The 19,560-nt window shown below is 45.0% G+C and overlaps 3 non-coding genes across 3 annotated transcripts; 1 reads left to right on the top strand and 2 right to left on the bottom strand.

Annotated features, from left to right (window-relative positions):
- Positions 1-7,516: 7,516 nt before the first annotated feature.
- LOC125966513 (U5 spliceosomal RNA) lies at positions 7,517-7,628 on the bottom strand. The gene has a single exon (XR_007480415.1). It is a non-coding gene; the product is annotated as a U5 spliceosomal RNA (small nuclear RNA).
- A 1,400-nt stretch (positions 7,629-9,028) lies between these two features.
- Positions 9,029-9,110, top strand: trnas-gcu (transfer RNA serine (anticodon GCU)). The gene has a single exon. It is a non-coding gene; the product is annotated as a tRNA-Ser (tRNA).
- A 6,707-nt stretch (positions 9,111-15,817) lies between these two features.
- On the bottom strand, positions 15,818-15,927 carry LOC125966511 (U5 spliceosomal RNA). Its single transcript, XR_007480413.1, has one exon. It is a non-coding gene; the product is annotated as a U5 spliceosomal RNA (small nuclear RNA).
- Positions 15,928-19,560: the final 3,633 nt, after the last annotated feature.

Genomic DNA, 19,560 nt, shown 5'->3' with positions numbered 1-19,560 from the left:
CAAGAAAAGCTGTTGAAGGGGTTACCCCTGTTGCTGAAGACCCAGCTATATGGGCAGAGGACATGGCTGAAATTATACATTCCTATAGACTGAATGGACATGAGGCAGGAGAAGCTGCAATGTCCTCCTTGGGAAAAGACTGGGCAAAGGTTAGGGGAAATTATACAGGTAGAAATAATCAAGGGCCTTTTCCCTATCCCGTTGAGGGAAATCAATTGGGAGGGGAGTATGCAGCACAATGGAATGGTCTTGTGCAAAGAGTGCGAACTATATTTCAAAGACGAGCGAATTATGGTCATTTGGCAGGAATAAAACAGAAGCTTGGCGAAGATACTGATGATTTTCGTTTGAGATTTGAAAAAGAATTCAGGGTGCATAGTGGCATCCCATTCAATGATACAGCTGAGAGTGCTTATCAACAACAGCTTAAAAATGCGCTCCTCACTAATTTCCGCCCTGAAATAGGCAACTGGGTGAGGAAACATTTGGTGGAAGTGGATGTTGCAAGTGTGACAACAACTATGCAATGGGCCAGACATGCTGAAAAAGTGATCAAAAAAGGCAAAAGTTCTGATGTATTTCATCTAGATAATGATGATGATGAACTAGATGAAGATACAACAGTCTTCTTCCAAGGGTCCCAGGAGGTTAGAGGGAGAGGTAGAGGCCAACAAGGTCGCAGGCCGCCATATAATTCAAAACCCCCACGAGATTCTGACAACTGTTGGAACTGTGGGAGACGAGGACACTTCGCACGAGAGTGTCGTTTTGCAAAACAATATCAATCAAAGGGTAGAGGAAATAGCAGAGGAGAAGCCAAATTTTTAGCATGACAAGCTTCCTCCTCTTTGACCGCTTATGCTCATACAGAGAAAGAAAGAATAGATGCCCATATGACAGCAAAACATGTCATTGTCAGATTATTAGAATTTTTTTTAGATTTTTAGAAGTCCTGTCCATCCAAGAAGTATGACAATGCTGTTTGTATGCCCAAATTACAAATGACTAGAGCTCAAATTGTGTTACACTGAAGTTAAAATATGCAAATCAAGTGGTAAAGAAATGCAACTTGCTTCTAGAAGATAAATAAATAAAATTAGAATGTGCTGTCCTCGTGTGCATGGGAGGGACCAGCTCATGATCGACCACAGGAAATGGCCAGCCTGTGACGAATCATTGTTGCTGGGAACTACCTTTTGCATGCGAGAGCTGTGCATGTGTGTGCGTATATGTTAAAATGATGAACATTGGCTAAAGTTTTAGTATAAAAAAAAAATTGCTAGACTGTGGTCTATCCAATTTGCACCGCAGAACAGAAATGATTTTGAAAGATAAAAATGAGAGGAAAAAGAAATCTGTTTGCAAGCAGAAACTAATCCACACTAGTCGAGCCCACATGAGAAATTCGAAAAAAAAAAAAAATGACAGAACATGCTTTCAGGAATTGGAAGAAGCTAAATTGTGAATTTAAGATTTTGCAATGCTACATTTAATAGGAATAATTGATTGGTTGTGTTATAAGATTATACAAAATTCTAAATGCAAGCTAAATCTGAGAGATTGGGTTCTTCAAATTTAAAAACAAAGAAAAAATTCAGATTAATTTGCCAGTTGGTTGTTATAGTTAAGTTTTTTTGAATTGGTGGATTGTTCTACCAGGAAACCTGAGTTGAAAATGATATATGAATGTTGTGTGGTGAGCTTGGATGAATTGGGACCAATGTAATAGAAAGACTCCTTTTTGGAGACTGCGTGTGAGATGCAAATGAACATTGATGAATGATAGCCTGAATGAAAAGAAATTACAGGTTGAATGTTAGAAAGAAACACGTAGCTTTTGGATTGATAATTAACTAGAAAAAAACTGGAGAACCAGTAACACATGTAGAAGATGTGTGAACTGAGAAATTGAGAAGCGTTTTGGAAAGAAAGTCAAATTAAATGATGATGGAATCGTATGTAGTAAAGAACGCATTCTCCCAAAAAGTTTGTCAAGGTGTGAGGCATGGGCGTTGCCAAGCCTCAAAAGGGGGGGGAGCGAGTAGGACAGATAGTGGAAGATAGTAATAAGACAACACTTTATGATGAATTTTCGAATACATTTGGTGTTATATTGTGGTAATTTTTTTGTTCTGGTGTAGATAGTTTAGCAACACGAGAGATTTAGAGGTTCAAAAGAAAGACAGTTAAAAGAAAACATTTTTGATTTGGACAATTGCAGGCTAACAGGAACATGAGAAAGATAAGAACTACGAGGTGGGATCCAATTTCATTGGGGAGATTGAGAATTCACAGCACCATACTCTAAGTCACATTTTTGAGCAAGCATGACAATAACATGTGAGAGGTCAAGACATACAGATCAGGGCTTGATGTGGAAAGCAGACCTCGATGAGTTGATTTTCAATAATGATACAGAAGACAACATACTGTCTGATTAAATTGGAACTATAGATAAAATGTAGCTCAAAAAAATAGGATGAGTTGCAGGATTTACGATATAAAAACGAGACCTCTGTTATTAGAAGAATTTGAAGTTTGGTAAACAAACATTACCAGCAAATTGATGGAAGCAGCTACATTTGGAGATAGTCTTACAAGTGTTCAAACCAGCCTGTCATTCTCAGTGTCAGGGCCCCTGAAACCCAATCCGAGTCTTCGCCTGCAGCCGTGAACAACTACAAAATGGTGCCTGGCTCTGAAGCACCTTTGACCTTTGGCGAAGGACAAGAAAAGACTGCTGTTGTGCTTGGAGGAGGACAAGTACACTCTGGAGGAAATACAACATCCTCGGGGACGAGAAAAGACAGTGAAAAGCGGAGGAACTCACAATGATGAAAATTGACTCATTTGAACAATGGACTCATTCAAGAGTGATGGATGGGGTCGCTCTGAAGCAACAACAAAAGAACACCAACTTGATAGGGTGAAGTGCGGCAAAAAGATATGGACTTGGAGTGTCCGACAACCAAATCGCACTCCTTGCTACGGCGTTCCCAAATTTGGTGGAGCTTGGTTCAAAGTGGAAGGGAGGTTCATTGTGCACTGAGTTTGACAGAACTGAGGAGATTTGATAAATAAATAAATAAATAGAAATTTGAAAAATACGTAGGGCTACAGATTATAATCAGAGATTGAACGGATTTGGATAAAACAAATAGGCTAAAACGGTAGGAAACAAGAGCAAGATCTTATATTTTGGCTCATCAAGCTTAAGACGTAGAGGTCGAGTTATATAAATTTTAGAACAGGACATTTGGCAGTCAGGAGGAAGCTAGGTTGCTCAATGTACCTACTCAATACAATAGTAAGGGTTTTTATACCACAGTGGAGGTTGGATGGTCAGAAAGTTAGGTACGTTCAATTTTTGACATTCACACAGTCATGCATAGGAGTCACAAGGCGACAGTTAACAAGACAATGACTGCAATAGGGGCCACCTACGACTGCACCGACATGAAAAAGTAGAAGTGAGAGAGCAGAGTATGGGATTATATGCTAAAACGTCTGCTATACAGTTACCAACAGGAGATTCTATCAAGAGAAGCTACATGAGAGATGGATTAGAATCTCTTTGTCTGCGTGGGTGCGTGTGTGTGTGTGTGTGTGTGTGTGTGTGTGTGTGTGTGTGTGTGTGTGTGTGTGTGTGTGTGTGTGTGTGTGTGTGTGTGTTCACACCCTGTGTGGGTGCGAGCGTGTGAGGACAAAGAAGGCATGGATAAGACAATCTCTTTTAAACCAGGAGGCAATAAATGGGAACGCCCCTGTCATAAATAGTTTTTGGTTAAAGGGAATCATTAGGAAGTGTTCAAACTCTTCCCGCAAACATTCCTATTTGCCAGTTAAATGGGCACTACAATTGACTACGAGAGTTGCAAACAACAGATGAAGAGCAGTCCTTGGCAGATTATATGATCAGGACGCTCAAACTGTGTCAAAGACAAATTTACTGCCGCTTGATCTTTCCTCCTCACAGGTCGACAACCCCATAAATCCAGTAGACTGGGTCTACATCGAGGTCATCAAAGGAAGGAACTGGGCCAGCCACGACGGGAGGGACCATTCCAAGTCTTGCTGACTACACATGTTGCACCCAAGGTTGCAGGACCCACAAATGCATTAACGACGACTGCTCTCCAGGAGGAAACTGGATGGGAGCTTTGGACATCACCGCTGTGTGCCAGGATGAGAGAGCTGTTTTCAAGGTGTAAGGGCTCTACTACCAACATGGCTGCACCATCGGACGGGACCTACTTCAGCCAGAAGTTCAGAGGCACTGCCCCACCTGCATCCTATGAGTGCACGTGCCTGTTCAGTACGGATCATGGTTTTGTGGTCACAGGAGTTGTCCGATGCTGCCTGCCAACTGGACAAGAGTGTGTGCGCCAGTGTGTGTGACAGACCTCACCTACAGACTAGAACATCATCAGCTGACGAAAACACGAGCACATATACAACTTCTTAGACGTGACAGACGTGATAATGATAATGAGACGTGGATTGCGTAGATGCTGTTCTGTTGAGCATGTTTTACAGAAACTTGATGATTTGACCATCGAAAATGCTTCGCAAGTGATGGATACAATGATGTACTGTTTCTGTGTTTTTGTTTTTTATTGATAGCATTCTGGTCGTCTTAGGCAAAGGGACCGTGTAAGAATTTTCCTGCTAATAACATCTGGCCAGCAGGTTTTTCGCTTACACAATAAGTTTGATCTGGGGTATTAAGGTAATGCCTCATCTTCACTGGAAAGTGTTGCTATCATTGTTTGTTGTTTTTATTTTTCCTATTCTTCTTTCTTCATTATACATATATATGTGTTTTTTTCTTACTTGTCTTTGTTGTTTGGGGTAGCATAATCATATGATAAAACAGGAGGGAGATGTTAGGGTTTTCCAGGTTATCTTTATCATAGGATTATGTTGGAATGTAGACTGTAATGATTAAATCAATCCTGTCTGGCCCTCACAATGTAATAATTAAATCAATCACGTCTGGCCCTCACAATGCAGAGTCTGTTTCCCACAATAGTGTAAAACACCCCCTGCTCTGATCTTATCAGAGGCCGGGGGTTCACCAAACCTGTCCACTCCCACCCCCACTCTGTTCCTCCTAATAAATATGCCCTTGCAGGGAGGAGACTTTTAGACTTCATTCCTGTAGCGAGTGAACTCTCCACCTGCAGGTGTCTAAAAGAACTTGCCTGTCTCCTTGTGGTTCTTGCAAAATAAGTTGGAGTAAGCAAATCTCTAACATCTGCCGTCATGTGTCATCCATTGCGCCACTCACCCTACAAGACTGTATCGACTGTAAACTTGTGTGGAAAACTGTCATTGTCCAAAGGAAGGCTGTTTAGCAACAGTGACCAGCAGACAAATTCAACAAGGTCATTTGATTATACCATAACCCGGATTCGAATCGAACATTAACCACTACACGATCATGGCCTGTACGCAGTAGCGTTAATAAGATGCACATGTTGGCCATGATCGTATAGTGGTTAGTACTCTGCGTTGTGGCCGCAGCAACCCCGGTTCGAATCCGAGTCATGGCACACTCCAATTACTGTGTGGAATTTGTCCCTTTCTTACTATTGCTAAACAGCCATCTTTTGGACAATGACGATTTTCCACACGTTTGCGGTCGATAGCCTTAACTTGTAGGGCGAGTGGCGCAATGGATAAAGCATCATGGCGTATTCAAATAATGTCACCCATTTTTTATTTTTATTTTCATTTTTTGCAAAAGCTTACAAGCCACATATTCCCGTGGGGCTCGTGGAGCAATGGATAACGAACGCATCTGTCTACAGATCAGAAGATTCCAGGACTCCTGGCCAGCTCACATGCCATTTTGTGGTCAACATTAGCTATGTGTAATTTCTGTGAACTATTGGGTTGAAGTAACTCACAGACACTGTCAACCAATAGTCTTTCCAATTTTGTCTCATCTCGAGACTTAGGGATCTTCGGATCTGCGTAGTTATTGGATAGTTCCACCAACATTTTAACATCAACAATCTTTCATGGTCTGCTTGAGTGTCGTGGCTGAAGATCCTAGAGAAAAGACCCTAAACATGCAACTGCATGTTGGCCATAATATAGCATTGAGGCGGCTGCAACCCCAGTTTGAATCTGGTTAATAGCCGAATGAACTTGTTGCAGTTATTTTTTATTCACCCTCAACAGTCTTACGTTGGACCATGACAAATTTACATACACGCAAGCTTACAGAAAATGACAACTTCCCGTGGGGCTAGTGGCTCGTTCCTTGCTCTGAACGGACAGCCAAAACGATTCCTAACACTTACTAATTAAGTCCTAACCAATTCCTGTGTGTGTATGGGGGAGGGGGGGGGGGGGGGGGGCAAAGGAACCAATCAGATGGCCCGAATCCATGCATGGCCGATGACGGCAGTGATCAACACAGTGATATTTGAGAATTGAAATGAAGTTTATAGGATTTGCAGACAGTGTACAATCATTATTTAAACAAAAGTAGGCAGGCGCATACATTTGGAAACCCCAACAGAAAAATGACATCAATATTTAGTAGTTCCTCCTTTTGCAGAAATAACAGCCTCTGAACCAGTGGTTCTTAACCTGGATTCGGTCAAACTCTAGGGGTTCGGTGAGTCGGTCTCAGGGGTTTAGCAGAGCCTCCCTCCACTGCGGAGGTCCGAACACACCTGATTTATAAATTCGTGATAACGCATATCTGAACTGGTCTCGCAAAGGCAACAGCAGAAGTACTACTGATTTGCTGGTATATCATTTGTCGTGAATTCATGCATTGTGTTGGTTTTATTCTTTCAACAAGGTGGTGTCCATGCACTTCTGCATAAGTTCCGCTCTAGTCTTCTGGCCCAACTCTTTCGTACATATGATGACCATGGAAAGTTCTTTGCGAATGATCAATCTTTGCCTTTCATGTTCATCGGGACTACCCTTTTAATAGGTACCTACACTGTGTATTTGGATAGAGACTGCTGAAAGGGGACACATATATGCCTCGTGAACTACATGCATTACTGCGGGTGAAGAAGAGTGAACAAATAAGTCAGCAGACAAGCTTGCCGATTTATTAGTGCCCAGAAGAGCAGCACTCTGTTCCGTACTGTAACCTGCTAGGTTTGTTCCCGGTTCTTTATCTTTAATGCTCGATATGCTAACAGCAATTACCAAGAGGCAGCCTTCACAGTTTAACTCTTTAATGTATGCCAGAATGATCGATGCACAGCTGTGGAGCCCTTTCTGCCAGATGCGAAAGAAGGTCCCTCTCTCAGCGCCAAGGTTCCTGCTCTTATACTACTCTGGGCCGCCTTCCTGCAAGGAGGCGACTCTGCCTAATCTGTATGATAACGTGTGACCTTGTCGTCTTAACTGAGAGCGAATTCTACATATGTGCAAAGGGTGTCATAGAGAAGAGAAAGCTAATAAAGCAAGAGAAGGGTTGCAGCAATATAACGGCATAGCTCAAGCTGCCCAGCTAAACACATGTGCCAAAGAGGCCTATTCTAACAAACCGTTGGTGAGAATGGCTAGAGATAGACTCTTATTGTTCCTCCCCACGGAAATCTTTAGTAAAAGGCGAACGATTTATTCGATCTGAAGAGAAAAAAGAATGAGCTGATAATCTGGGTGAAAACGGGCCACCCCACTGCTGGTCTCACCAAATTCACAGAGGGTCTCACACTCAAATTGCAGCAACCATTCCTTCTAATACAAACAATAGACGTTCATAGATTTACTATACTTAGAAGGCCTCAACCTAAATAGAAGGTTTAAACGAACGAGTATTTTGTGTTCATTAATGTCTTTTTTACTTAAAACATTGTTGGCGCACAGGATTGTAGGTACCTGATCGAACACATTCTTTCAAACAGCGATTGGGCGTCTATTTTGAGTATTGAAGGTAAAAACAGTTGTATGTCTTGGTACGTGTACTTTTGATATCAGAGAATGGGAAACGATCCCATCTCTGTGTTTTATTTGAAAACATGTGATTTCATAACGACACAAATCGGGAAAGAAAATACGATCGTAATTTCTCAAATGATTTCTCAAATTTCAGAAGTGCTCTATATCTCTCGTGTCGCAAATAATTGAGGCTTTTGTCGTTGCAGTGGAGGTGAATTTGGAGTGTAATTCACCTCCACTGCGACGGTGGCGTTCGAGATTTGACATTTGAATATAAATCTGTCCGTTACATTCCGATTGGTAGCGAATATGACATGGACCTGAGGACTGCATTTTAGTGATGAACGAATTCTGATTAATATCATAGCCGGTTTGGGCGTGCCCTTTCAGGGTCATATTTTGTTTCTACCGCTGCCTCGTGGCAGCCAGGCCTAAAAAAAGATGGGAACACCTGAGGGAGGGAGTTTCACCAAGATGAATTTGGAAGAACTTTATGAAATAAAGTTGATGTTAAAACATAGGTGGACGTAATGTCTGGAAGCCTGCGTTCAACAGAAGGCTGTTTGGCAACAGTGAACAACGGACAAATTCAGCAAGGTAATTTACTGACGCCATGACCCAGATTCGTTCCGGTGATGCTACGGCCACAACACTATACGATCATGACCAATATGCAATCGCATACAATAAGTTTAGGGTCTTTTCTTTAGGATCTTCAGCCAAGACACCCATGAAAGAATGTTGATGTTAAAATGTCGGTGGAACTATCCAACTGTGCAGATCCGATGATCCCAAAGATTTGGGGTGAGACAACATTGAAAAAACGTTTTGCTTTGTTTACAGTGTCACTTATTTTGTGGCTTACCTTTTCTTCGTTACACATCTAAAGTATCGTATCATTTTACCTTGCGGCTTATACTACACCGTACATACCATATCACGTCGCCTATTCAACTCATGCATGAGATGCGATGGCTGAAATATTTAGGCGATGGGTTGCTACTCCATTGTGCTCTCCACTCATCATTTCATATCACATCCTCGTCGGTTTCACATTCACATCCAAAGTATCTTGGCACAACATACATAACATGACTTATCAACACAAGACGAGGTGGCCGAGAGGTTAAGGCGATGGATTGCTAATCCGTTGTGCTCTGCACGCATGGGTTCAAATCCCATCCTCGTCGAAGGCTTGCTTTGAGAGAATATTTGCCACAAACTAAACAGGAAAGAGGGTTCTTACCTGTGTATGTGTTTCGAACTGTCGCTTCTCTGAGAATCTTTGACCACAAACTGAGCAGGCAAAAGGTTTTTCTCACCAGTGTGGGTTCTTGTGTGTCTTTTGAAGTTTCCCATCTCTGAGAATCTTTGGCCACAAACTGAGTAAGAAAAAGGCTTTTCACCTGTGTGTGTTCTTGCATGTGTTTCTAAATTTACCTTCTGAGAGAATCTTTGGCCACAAACTGAGCAGGAAAAAGGGTTCTTACCAGTGTGGGTTGTTGTGTGTCTTTTCAAGCTTCCTTTCTCTGAGAATCTTTGGCCACAAGCTGAGCAGGAAACATTTTTTTCACCTGTGTGTGTTCTTCCATGTGTTTTTAAGTTTACCTTCTGGGAGAATCTTTGAAATTCTGCTGGAATGTAATGGGGTCAGCTGGTCTACTATGGGGCTCATTGGTGCAGGGGAATGATTCTCGCCTAGGGTTCTTTGATTGCCCGGGTTAAACTCCCGGACGAGCTCTTCTTTGAAACACTGTTGTCTATCGTTGTGTGGAGTCAAAGTCAAAGTCAAAGTCAGCTTTATTGTCAATTTCTCCACATGCCAAAGACACACAAAGAAACCGAAATTTCGTTCCCCCCTATCCCACGGTGACAAGACATGGCTCACAACAGACAAACAAGTAAACAAGTATAACAAAAGCGTGCTGAATAAATAATGAATAAATAACACAACAATAAATAAATAAATAAATAAATAAATACCGTATTTGCCGGTGTACAGGTCGACTCGGTGTATAAGTCGACCCCCTAAAATTCAACGGAAATTTACGATTTTATGATATATCCTTTGTATAAGTCGAGCTCAATTGTTGCATTATATTAAACTTCAAAATTCAATATGCGAAATTTATTGACGAAATGTGTTCAAATTCCGGGAGGCCGTGCGCATGCGGCTGTTTATAAGCACCGCGGAGGAGATCGCGGCCGGCGAGCTCGCGCACGCCGCCCGGCACCAACGGGAGGCCGGAAATAGCTCCAAGCCGAGCGGATCGGCACTTTATAAGCACCGCGCAGGAGATCGCGGCCGGCGAGCTCGCGCACGCCGCCCGGCACCAACAGGAGGTCGGAAATAGCTCCAAGCCGAGCGGATCGGCACTTTATAAGCACCGCGCAGGAGATCGCGGCCGGCGAGCTCGCGCACGCCGCCCGGCACCAACGGGAGGCCGGAAATAGCTCCAAGCCGAGCGGATCGGCACTTTATAAGCACCGCGCAGGAGATCGCGGCCGGCGAGCTCGCGCACGCCGCCCGGCACCAACGGGAGGTCGGAAATAGCTCCAAGCCGAGCGGATCGGCACTTTATAAGCACCGCGCAGGAGATCGCGGCCGGCGAGCTCGCGCACGCCGCCCGGCACCAACGGGAGGTCGGAAATAGCTCCAAGCCGAGCGGATCGGCACTTTATAAGCACCGCGCAGGAGATCGCGGCCGGCGAGCTCGCGCACGCCGCCCGGCACCAACGGGAGGTCGGAAATAGCTCCAAGCCGAGCGGATCGGCACTTTATAAGCACCGCGCAGGAGATCGCGGCCGGCGAGCTCGCGCACGCCGCCCGGCACCAACGGGAGGTCGGAAATAGCTCCAAGCCGAGCGGATCGGCACTTTATAAGCACCGCGCAGGAGATCGCGGCCGGCGAGCTCGCGCACGCCGCCCGGCACCAACGGGAGGTCGGAAATAGCTCCAAGCCGAGCGGATCGGCACTTTATAAGCACCGCGCAGGAGATCGCGGCCGGCGAGCTCGCGCACGCCGCCCGGCACCAACGGGAGGTCGGAAATAGCTCCAAGCCGAGCGGATCGGCACTTTATAAGCACCGCGCAGGAGATCGCGGCCGGCGAGCTCGCGCACGCCGCCCGGCACCAACGGGAGGTCGGAAATAGCTCCAAGCCGAGCGGATCGGCACTTTATAAGCACCGCGCAGGAGATCGCGGCCGGCGAGCTCGCGCACGCCGCCCGGCACCAACGGGAGGTCGGAAATAGCTCCAAGCCGAGCGGATCGGCACTTTATAAGCACCGCGCAGGAGATCGCGGCCGGCGAGCTCGCGCACGCCGCCCGGCACCAACGGGAGGTCGGAAATAGCTCCAAGCCGAGCGGATCGGCACTTTATAAGCACCGCGCAGGAGATCGCGGCCGGCGAGCTCGCGCACGCCGCCCGGCACCAACAGGAGGTCGGAAATAGCTCCAAGCCGAGCGGATCGGCACTTTATAAGCACCGCGCAGGAGATCGCGGCGCCTCATTGGACTTCCAGTGGGCCGCGCACTCGCGCACGCCGCCCGGTTCAAATTTTCTAAGTGCAACGCACAATGAGATGCATGAGAAACGGCCTTGGTTACCATCACATTTGAAGCGATGAATACGAAGTTAAATTTTATGACTCGGTGTATAAGTCGAGGTCGATTTTTTTCGGTTGATTTTGGATCGAAAAAGGTCGACCAATACACCGGCAAATACGGTAAATAAATAAATAAATAAATAAATAAATAAATAAATAAATAAATAAATAAATAAATAAGAGGAGCAGAAAAAAAAGGAGCAAGTGCGCGTACAGCAGACATTCCCGAAAATAGCGCAACAGTGCCGCACGCTACGCAGAAGGGGGTCGCGAGTTCAGGGCCCTAACAGCCTGGAGAAAGAAGCTGTTGGCGAGTCTGGTGGTGCGGGAGCGCAGGCTCCTGTACCTCTTCCCAGAGGGCAGAAGGTCAAACAAAGAGTGAGCCGGGTGACTCACATCTCTGGCAATCGAGGTTGCCTTGCGGGCGAGATGGGAGGTGTAAATGTCCTTCAGGGAGGGGAGCGAAGCACCAAGAGTCTTACCAGCCGTATTCACTATGCGCTGCAGGGCCTTCAAGTTCTGTTCAGTGCAGTTACCACCCCAGACAGCGATGCAACTGGTGAGGACGCTCTCAATGGTGCCATGGTAGAATGTAGACAGGACTGCCTGAGGAGCACATGCACGCCTGAGCTTCCGCAGGAAGTACAGGCGGCGCTGAGCTTTCTTTGCCAGTGACGAGGTGTTTGCGGACCAGGAGAGGTCCTCACTGATGTGCACCCCCAGGAACTTGGTGCAGCTCACCCTCTCCACCACAGCACCGTTGATGATCAGCGGCAGGTGTGTTGTGTGACCCTTCCGGAAGTCAACAATGATTTCCTTGGTCTTATTGACGTTCAGCAGGAGGTTGTTGTCCCTGCACCACGTGGTCAGAAGGTCAACTTCCGACCTGTACCGAGTCTCGTCGCCTTTCGTGATGAGACCCACCAGAGTCGTGTCGTCAGCAAACTTCACTATGTGGTTGTCGCTGTAGGTCGCAGTGCAGTCATGCGTCAGCAGGGTGAAGAGCAATGGACTGAGCACGCAGCCCTGGGGGGCCCCCGTGCTCAGCGTGATGCTGGCGGAGATTTTGTCGCCAACACGCACCACCTGAGGCCTCTGACAGAGGAAGTCCAGTATCCAGTTGCAGAGGGAGGTACTGAGGCCCAGCTCATAGAGTTTGCAGATGAGTCGCTGCGGCACAATGGTGTTGAAGGCAGAGCTGAAGTCCACAAACAGCAACCTCACATATGAGTCCTTTCTCATATGACAGGCCAATGTTACACAGAATGTACCATGGTCTGCAAGCTTTCTTTGAGGCTCGTTGGTCTAGGGCAGGGGTGTCAAACTCATTTTTGTCGCGGGCCACATTGTAGTCAAAGTTTCCCTCGATGGGCCATTATGACTGTCAACCCAAATAAATAAACGCCTCATATTATATACAGTATAAGCTACAAAACAAACTGACAAATAATTGCTTTTTCAAATCAGACTCGTGGAAACTTTTCACATATTTCAAAAATAATTTTAAGAAGATTCTTAAAAGTTCCGACAATTTGCAATGTTAGTATGACATAGATTTAATGCACAATTTGTCGTTGCGGGCCACAGAAAATGATACGGTGAGCCATAACTGGCCCCCGGGCCTCGAGTTTGACACCAGTGGTCTAGGGGTATGAATCTTGCTTTGGGTGTGAGAGGTCTGGGGTTTAACTCCCAGATGATCCCTTCGTTAAAACATTGCTGTTGATCAACTAGCCCCATTTCATCTGAGGTGCATGTCACATGGGCTGTCAATTGAAACGAAACGGGTTGTGTTCATTTACCTTGGGTCTCTTGAATCTGTTGTTTCGATTCTCATCACTTGAATCTGCCGTCATGTGTCATCCATTGCGCCACTCACCCTACAAGACTGTATCGACTGTAAACTTGTGTGGAAAACTGTCATTGTCCAAAGGAAGGCTGCTTAGCAACAGTGACCAGCAGACAAATTCATCAAAGTAATTTGATTATACCATAACCCGGATTCGAATGGAACACAACCATTAACCACTACACGATCATGGCCTGTATGCAGTAGCGTTAAATAAGTTGCGCATATTGGCCATGATCATATAGTGGTTAGTACTCGGTGTTGTGGCTGCAGCAACCCTGGTTCGAATCAGGGTCATGGCATACTCAAATAACTATGTGGAATTTGTCCCTTGCTCACTATTGCTGAACAGCCATCTTTAGGACAATGACGATTTTCCTCACGTTTGCGGTCGATAGCCTTAACTTGTAGGGCGAATGGCGCAATGGATAAAGCATCATGGCATATTCAAATAATGTCACCCATTTTTTTTTTGTTTTTCATTTTTGCAAAAGTGTTACACACAAGTTTATAAGCCACATATTCCCGTGGGGCTCGTGGAGCAATGGATAACGCATCTGTCTACAAATCAAAAGATTCCAGGACTCCTGGCCAGCTCACATACCATTTTGTGGTCAACATTAGCTATGTGTAATTTATGTGAACTTTTGGGTTGAAGTAACTCACAGACACCATCAAAAAATAGTCTTTCCAATTTTGTCTGATCTCAAGTCTTAGGAATCATCGGATCTGCGTAGTTATTGGATAGTTCAACCAACATTTTAACATCGACATTCTTTCATGGTCTGCCTGGGTGTCGTGGCTGAAGTTCCTAGAGAAAAGACCCTAAACATGCAACTGCATATTGGCCATAATATAGCAATGAGGCGGCTGCAACCCCAGTTTGAATCTGGTTAATAGCAGAATAAACTTGTTGCAGTTATTTTTTATTCACCCTAAACAGTCTTACGTTGGACCATGACAAATTTACATACACACAAGCTTACAGAAAATGACAACTTCCCGTGGGGCTAGTGGCTTGTTTCTTGCTCTGAACAGACAGGCAAAACGATTCCTAGCATTTACTAATCAAGTCCTAACCAATTCCTGTGTGTATGGGGGGGCAAAGGAACCAATCAGATGGCCCGAATCCATGCATGGCGGATGATGGCAGTGACACAGATATTTGAGAAGTGAAATGAAGTTTATAGGATTTGCAGACAGGGTGCAATCATTATTTAAACAAAAGTAGGCAGGTGCATACATTTGGAAACTCCAACAGAAAAATGACAGCAATATTTAGTAGATCCTCCTTTTGCAGAAATAACTGCCTCTAAACCAGTGGTTCTTAACCTGGATTTGGTCAAACTCTAGGGGTTCGGTGAGTCGGTCTCAGGGGTTCAGCAGAGCCTCCACTGCGGAGGTCCGAACACACCAGATTTATAAATTCGTGATAAAGCATATCTGAACTGGTCTCGCAAAGGCAATAGCAGAAGTCACACCGATTTGGTGGTATGTCATTTGTCGTGAATTCATGCATTGTGTTGGTTTTATTCTTTCAGCAAGGTGGTGTTCATGCACTTCTGCATGAGTTCCGCTCTATTCTGGCCCAACTCTTTCGGTGCAGCCGTTGTACATATGATGACCCTGGAAAGTTCTTGGCGAATTATCCATCTTTGCCTTTCATGTTCATCGGGTCTACCATTTTAATAGGTATCTACACTGTGTATTTGGATAGAGACTGCTGAAAGGGGAAGCATATATGCCTCGTGAACTATATTTATTACTGCGGGTGAAGAAGAGTGAACAAATAAGTCATCAGACAAGTTTGCCGATTTATTAGTGCCCAGAAGAGCAGCACTCTGTTCCGTACTGTAACCTGTTAGGTTTGATCCCAGTTCTTTATCTTTAATGCTCGATATGCTAACAGCAATTACCAAGAGGCAGCCTTCACAGTTTAACTATTTGATGTATGCCAGAATGATCGATGCACAGCTGTGGAGCCCTTTCTGCGAGATGCGAAAGAAGGTCCCTCTCCCAGCGCCAAGGTTCCTGCTCTTATACTACTCTGGGCCGCCTTTCTGCAAGGAGGCGACTCTGCCTAGCCTGTGTGATGACGTGTGACCTTGTAGTCTTAACTGAGAGCGACTTCTACATATGTGCAAAGGGTGTCATAGAGAAGAGAAAGCTAATAAAGCAAGAGAAGGGTTGCAGCGATATAACGGCATAGCTCAAGCTACCCAGCTAATCACATGTGCCAAAGAGGCCTATTCTAACAAACCGTTGCTGAGAATGGGTAGACGGGGAAGCCTGTAAGTGAGTCCGTCACTCGCATACTCCATCGCTTCTCGGCCTTTTGGCTAAAATCAAGTGTAGTCTCGGTTCTTGGGTTTGAGGGATTAAGAGAGCTGATCATAGAAGAGAGAATTTTAACCATAAAAGTGGTGCCAAAGAGGCCTATTCTAACAAACCGTTGGTGAGAATGGGTAGAGATAGACTCTTATTGTTCCTCCCCACGGAAATCTTTAGTAAAAGGCGAAAGATTTATTCCATCTGAAAAGAAAGAGAGATCTGATAATCTGGGTCAAAACGGGCCACGTCACTGCTGGTCTCACCAAATTCACAGGCGGTCTCACACTCAAATTGTAGCAACCAGTCCTTCTAATACAAACAATAGACGTTGATAGATTTACTATACTTACAAGGACTCAACCTAAATAGAAGGTTTAAACAAGTATTTTGTTTTCATTAATGTCTTTTTTACTTTAAACATCTTTGGCGCACAGGATTGTAGGTACCTGATCAAACCTTCTTTCAAACAGCGTCACCTATCGATTGGGCGTCTATTATGAGTATTGAAGGTAAAAACAGTTGTATGTCTTGGTACGTGTACTTTTGGTATGAGAGAATGGGAAATGATCCCATCTCTGTGTTTTATTTGAAAACGTGTGATTTCATAACTTTATTCAAATCGGGAAACAAAATACGATCGTAATTTCTCAAATGATTTCTCAAATTTCAGAAGTGCTCTATATCTCTCGTGTCGCAAATAATTGAGGCTTTTCTCGTTGCTGGCATGGTTTGGAGTGTAATTTACCTCCACTGTGATGGTGGCGTTCGATATTTGACATTTGAATATAAATCTGTCAATTTACTTTAGAAAGTAAATGTTGTTTTCTAGAAATCTATACTGAGATGTATGAGGAACAACAATCGGGCGTATTCTTAAAAAGACAGACCTACAGCCGACAAAAAGGTTTTGATACGTTCATATCATATGACGAGTCAGGAACGTGGTAATTCCATATTATTTTGCATTGACTAATTTGGTTAATACAGTTTAGCAAGCAAATGCACAGTTCCATAGTACAGTTAATAACATGCTCAAAAGCATTCAGTGTGTCACAGCACCGCAGACCTAAACTCCATGTACGTACGACTGCGTGTGATTTTTGTTTTAATCAGAAAGACCAGGGGAGAGCGCGAACGCAGTCCACGACTGTTGTGTTTATACGGAGTAGAGATGAACACGAATGCAACTTCTTTATTCAGCAACTTTTTATTTTCTCCCCACTCATGTCTTACATAGCAGTACAATGCCCCTGGCGCACCACAGAGCCCCCAACTGTCAACATTATTTGAGACCTCCAATAACAAACTATAGAATATTATAGTTTCAACATACGATAATACCACATCTCCCTTTTTCCAGGGATCATAGGGTAGACTGCCTTTGTCTCGTCAGACCTTAGAGCAGTGGTTCTTAACCTGGGTTCGATCGAACCCTAGGGGTTAGGTGAGTCGGCTTCAGGGGTTCGGCAGAGCTGGTATGTCATTGCCCCGCCCCCGCCCCGCTATCCCCCCCCCCCCCGCCCCCCCGCCCACGGATGGCTGAACACACCTGAATATCGTGTAAATTCGTGATAACGCATATCTGAACTGTTCTTGCAAAGGCAACAGCAGAAGTCACACTGATTTGCTGGTATGTCATCCCCCCCTATATAGAGGGGTTCGGTGAATGTGCACATGAAACTGATGGGGTTCGTTTAACTCGCCCCCCAAAGAGGGGTTTGTTGAATGCACATATGGACCTGATGGGGTTCGGTACCTCCAAAAAGGTTAAGAACCACTGCCTTAGAGGATTATTCTGCCTCTTGTGTAGAAAGGTCTGTTCCTAACTTTTGCCAAGGTCTTTCAGGGCACCCTGATGGCACGAGTGCCTCTTTTGGGTTGTGTCGCTCTTGTATGCATGTCCTGCAGTTCAGTACCATTTTGTTCACTTGCTGGCTGAGTCCCGGCCACCACACAGATTGACGTGCACGTGATTTACATTCCAGGACACCTAAGTGTCCTTCGTGTAATTTGAACAGCACGTCGTTCCTCATTGCGGAAGGTATTACCAGTCGTGTGTCCTTTAGCATCTTTCACTGTTAATGTGGCTCGCTCCGGCCAGTCATTTTTTAGCGCTGGTTCCTGTTTTGCATGTGCTGGCCATCCTTCCATGCACATGGTCATGACACGCGAGCAGACACTGTCGGCTTTCAACTGCTCTTTCAGGTTTTCTGTATATGATGAGCTGACAGGTAGACTCTCAGTGACACAGTCCACAAATATGTTTGTGCTCTCCATCAGCTCCTGGTCATCAGTGGACATGCGTCATTTTACAGGTTGCACGTGAAAGTGTGTCTGCTGTCCAAAGCGACTTTCCTGGTACGTGCACGATGGAGTATGAGTAGCGCATCACCCTCATCCTGAAACCCTGGATTCTCTGTGGCAAAAGATCCAGTGCTTGGGCTCCAAGCAGGATGAGAAGGGGTTTATGGTCGGTCTCCAGGCAAAACTCCTTTCCAATGAGGAAATCCCGAAACCGTTCACAGGCCCATGTGAGGCCCATGTGAGGCCCAGAGCTTCCTTCTCCACCTGTGTGTATCGTTGCTCAGTTGGAGTGAGTGACCGTGATGCGTAAGACACAGGCTTCCATCCTTCCCCTCATTTCTGAAGAATTACGCCCCCCAACCCATATGATGATGCATCAGCAGATACTTTGGTGTCTCTGCCCGGGTCATACATAGCCAGCACCGGAGGAGAGGACAGAGCTTTCTTTAGGTCTTCAAATGCTGCTTTTGTCCTTTTGGGGCACGACCACCATGCCGGCACACCAATCAGTTGGCTCCTTCACCCGACTAATGACGCCCAGAGCTTCCATGCGCTGGAGCTCTCTCTTGACTTCACCCACCAGTGGTAGTGGAATCCTCCTGGTTTTTTTTACTGAATATGGCACGGCACCTGGCTTGACCTTTATGGTGTATGTTTGTTGTAGCTAACCCAGACCGCTGCGCAACTTGGGGTAACTTGCCTTGAAAGTCTCCATGTCTATGCTGTCGACTCGGATAAGCAAGCCAAGAAATGTGCTCTGGTTTTGATCAATATATCAGTGTTTTTTTTCATTTGCCGTTCTCATCCCTGATGTTTAGCTCTGCTTCAAAATGAGGCTTGTCATCTTTCTGTGGCAACTGTGATTTTTTTCTGTGGCTCATCACCTGACACCTACCCACAGTTTGCGGTGTATTTGTCTCCCTAGACTCAATATATATATTTGTGTGTGTATATATAAACAGTGATCTCCAAGAACCACCATCATGTGTTTTTTTTTTTTAACAACGATTACTTCTAGAACATTCCTTGAAAATAATACGTCCTCATCAGTGAGTTGTTTTAGAACAGGCCTGTCGGCTACTCATGTGGTAGTTGGGGGCTGCCTTTTGCCGATGGGCACAACTGTAGTGAATGCAAACTTCCTGTGTTGCAGAGAAGAACCAGCGGACACACATAGTCATTGCTTTTCTTTTTGTACCTTTAATCAGAAATCTGCTATTGGCTGTAATGAAGATTTGGCACACAAAACGTACCTATATTCCTGGACTTGGACTCGGTCGGACTCTGTCATTTTTGCCGGACTCGGACTCAGACTCGGTGCTGATTTTGACCGAGTCCACCGAGTCCGACAATAAAAAAATCACGTTCAATTTTATTTTCATCATGCTGCTCAGAATGCGAGTAGGAATACTGTCCACAGCCCTGCTTACGATCAATGCGGCCACGTTGAGTTGCACTTAGGCTAATGTTTACATTATGTACCAATGTCAAGGACGATTATGTCACCCAGCTTATATCATTGATGTGTTTCGATAGTTGTGGGGTCGT

This window comes from Syngnathus scovelli, unplaced genomic scaffold (assembly GCF_024217435.2).
Source record: "Syngnathus scovelli strain Florida unplaced genomic scaffold, RoL_Ssco_1.2 HiC_scaffold_36, whole genome shotgun sequence".
Lineage (NCBI taxonomy): Eukaryota > Metazoa > Chordata > Actinopteri > Syngnathiformes > Syngnathidae > Syngnathus > Syngnathus scovelli.
The sequence above is the reverse complement of the archived record's forward strand: the minus strand, read 5'-3'. Positions and strand labels throughout refer to the sequence as shown.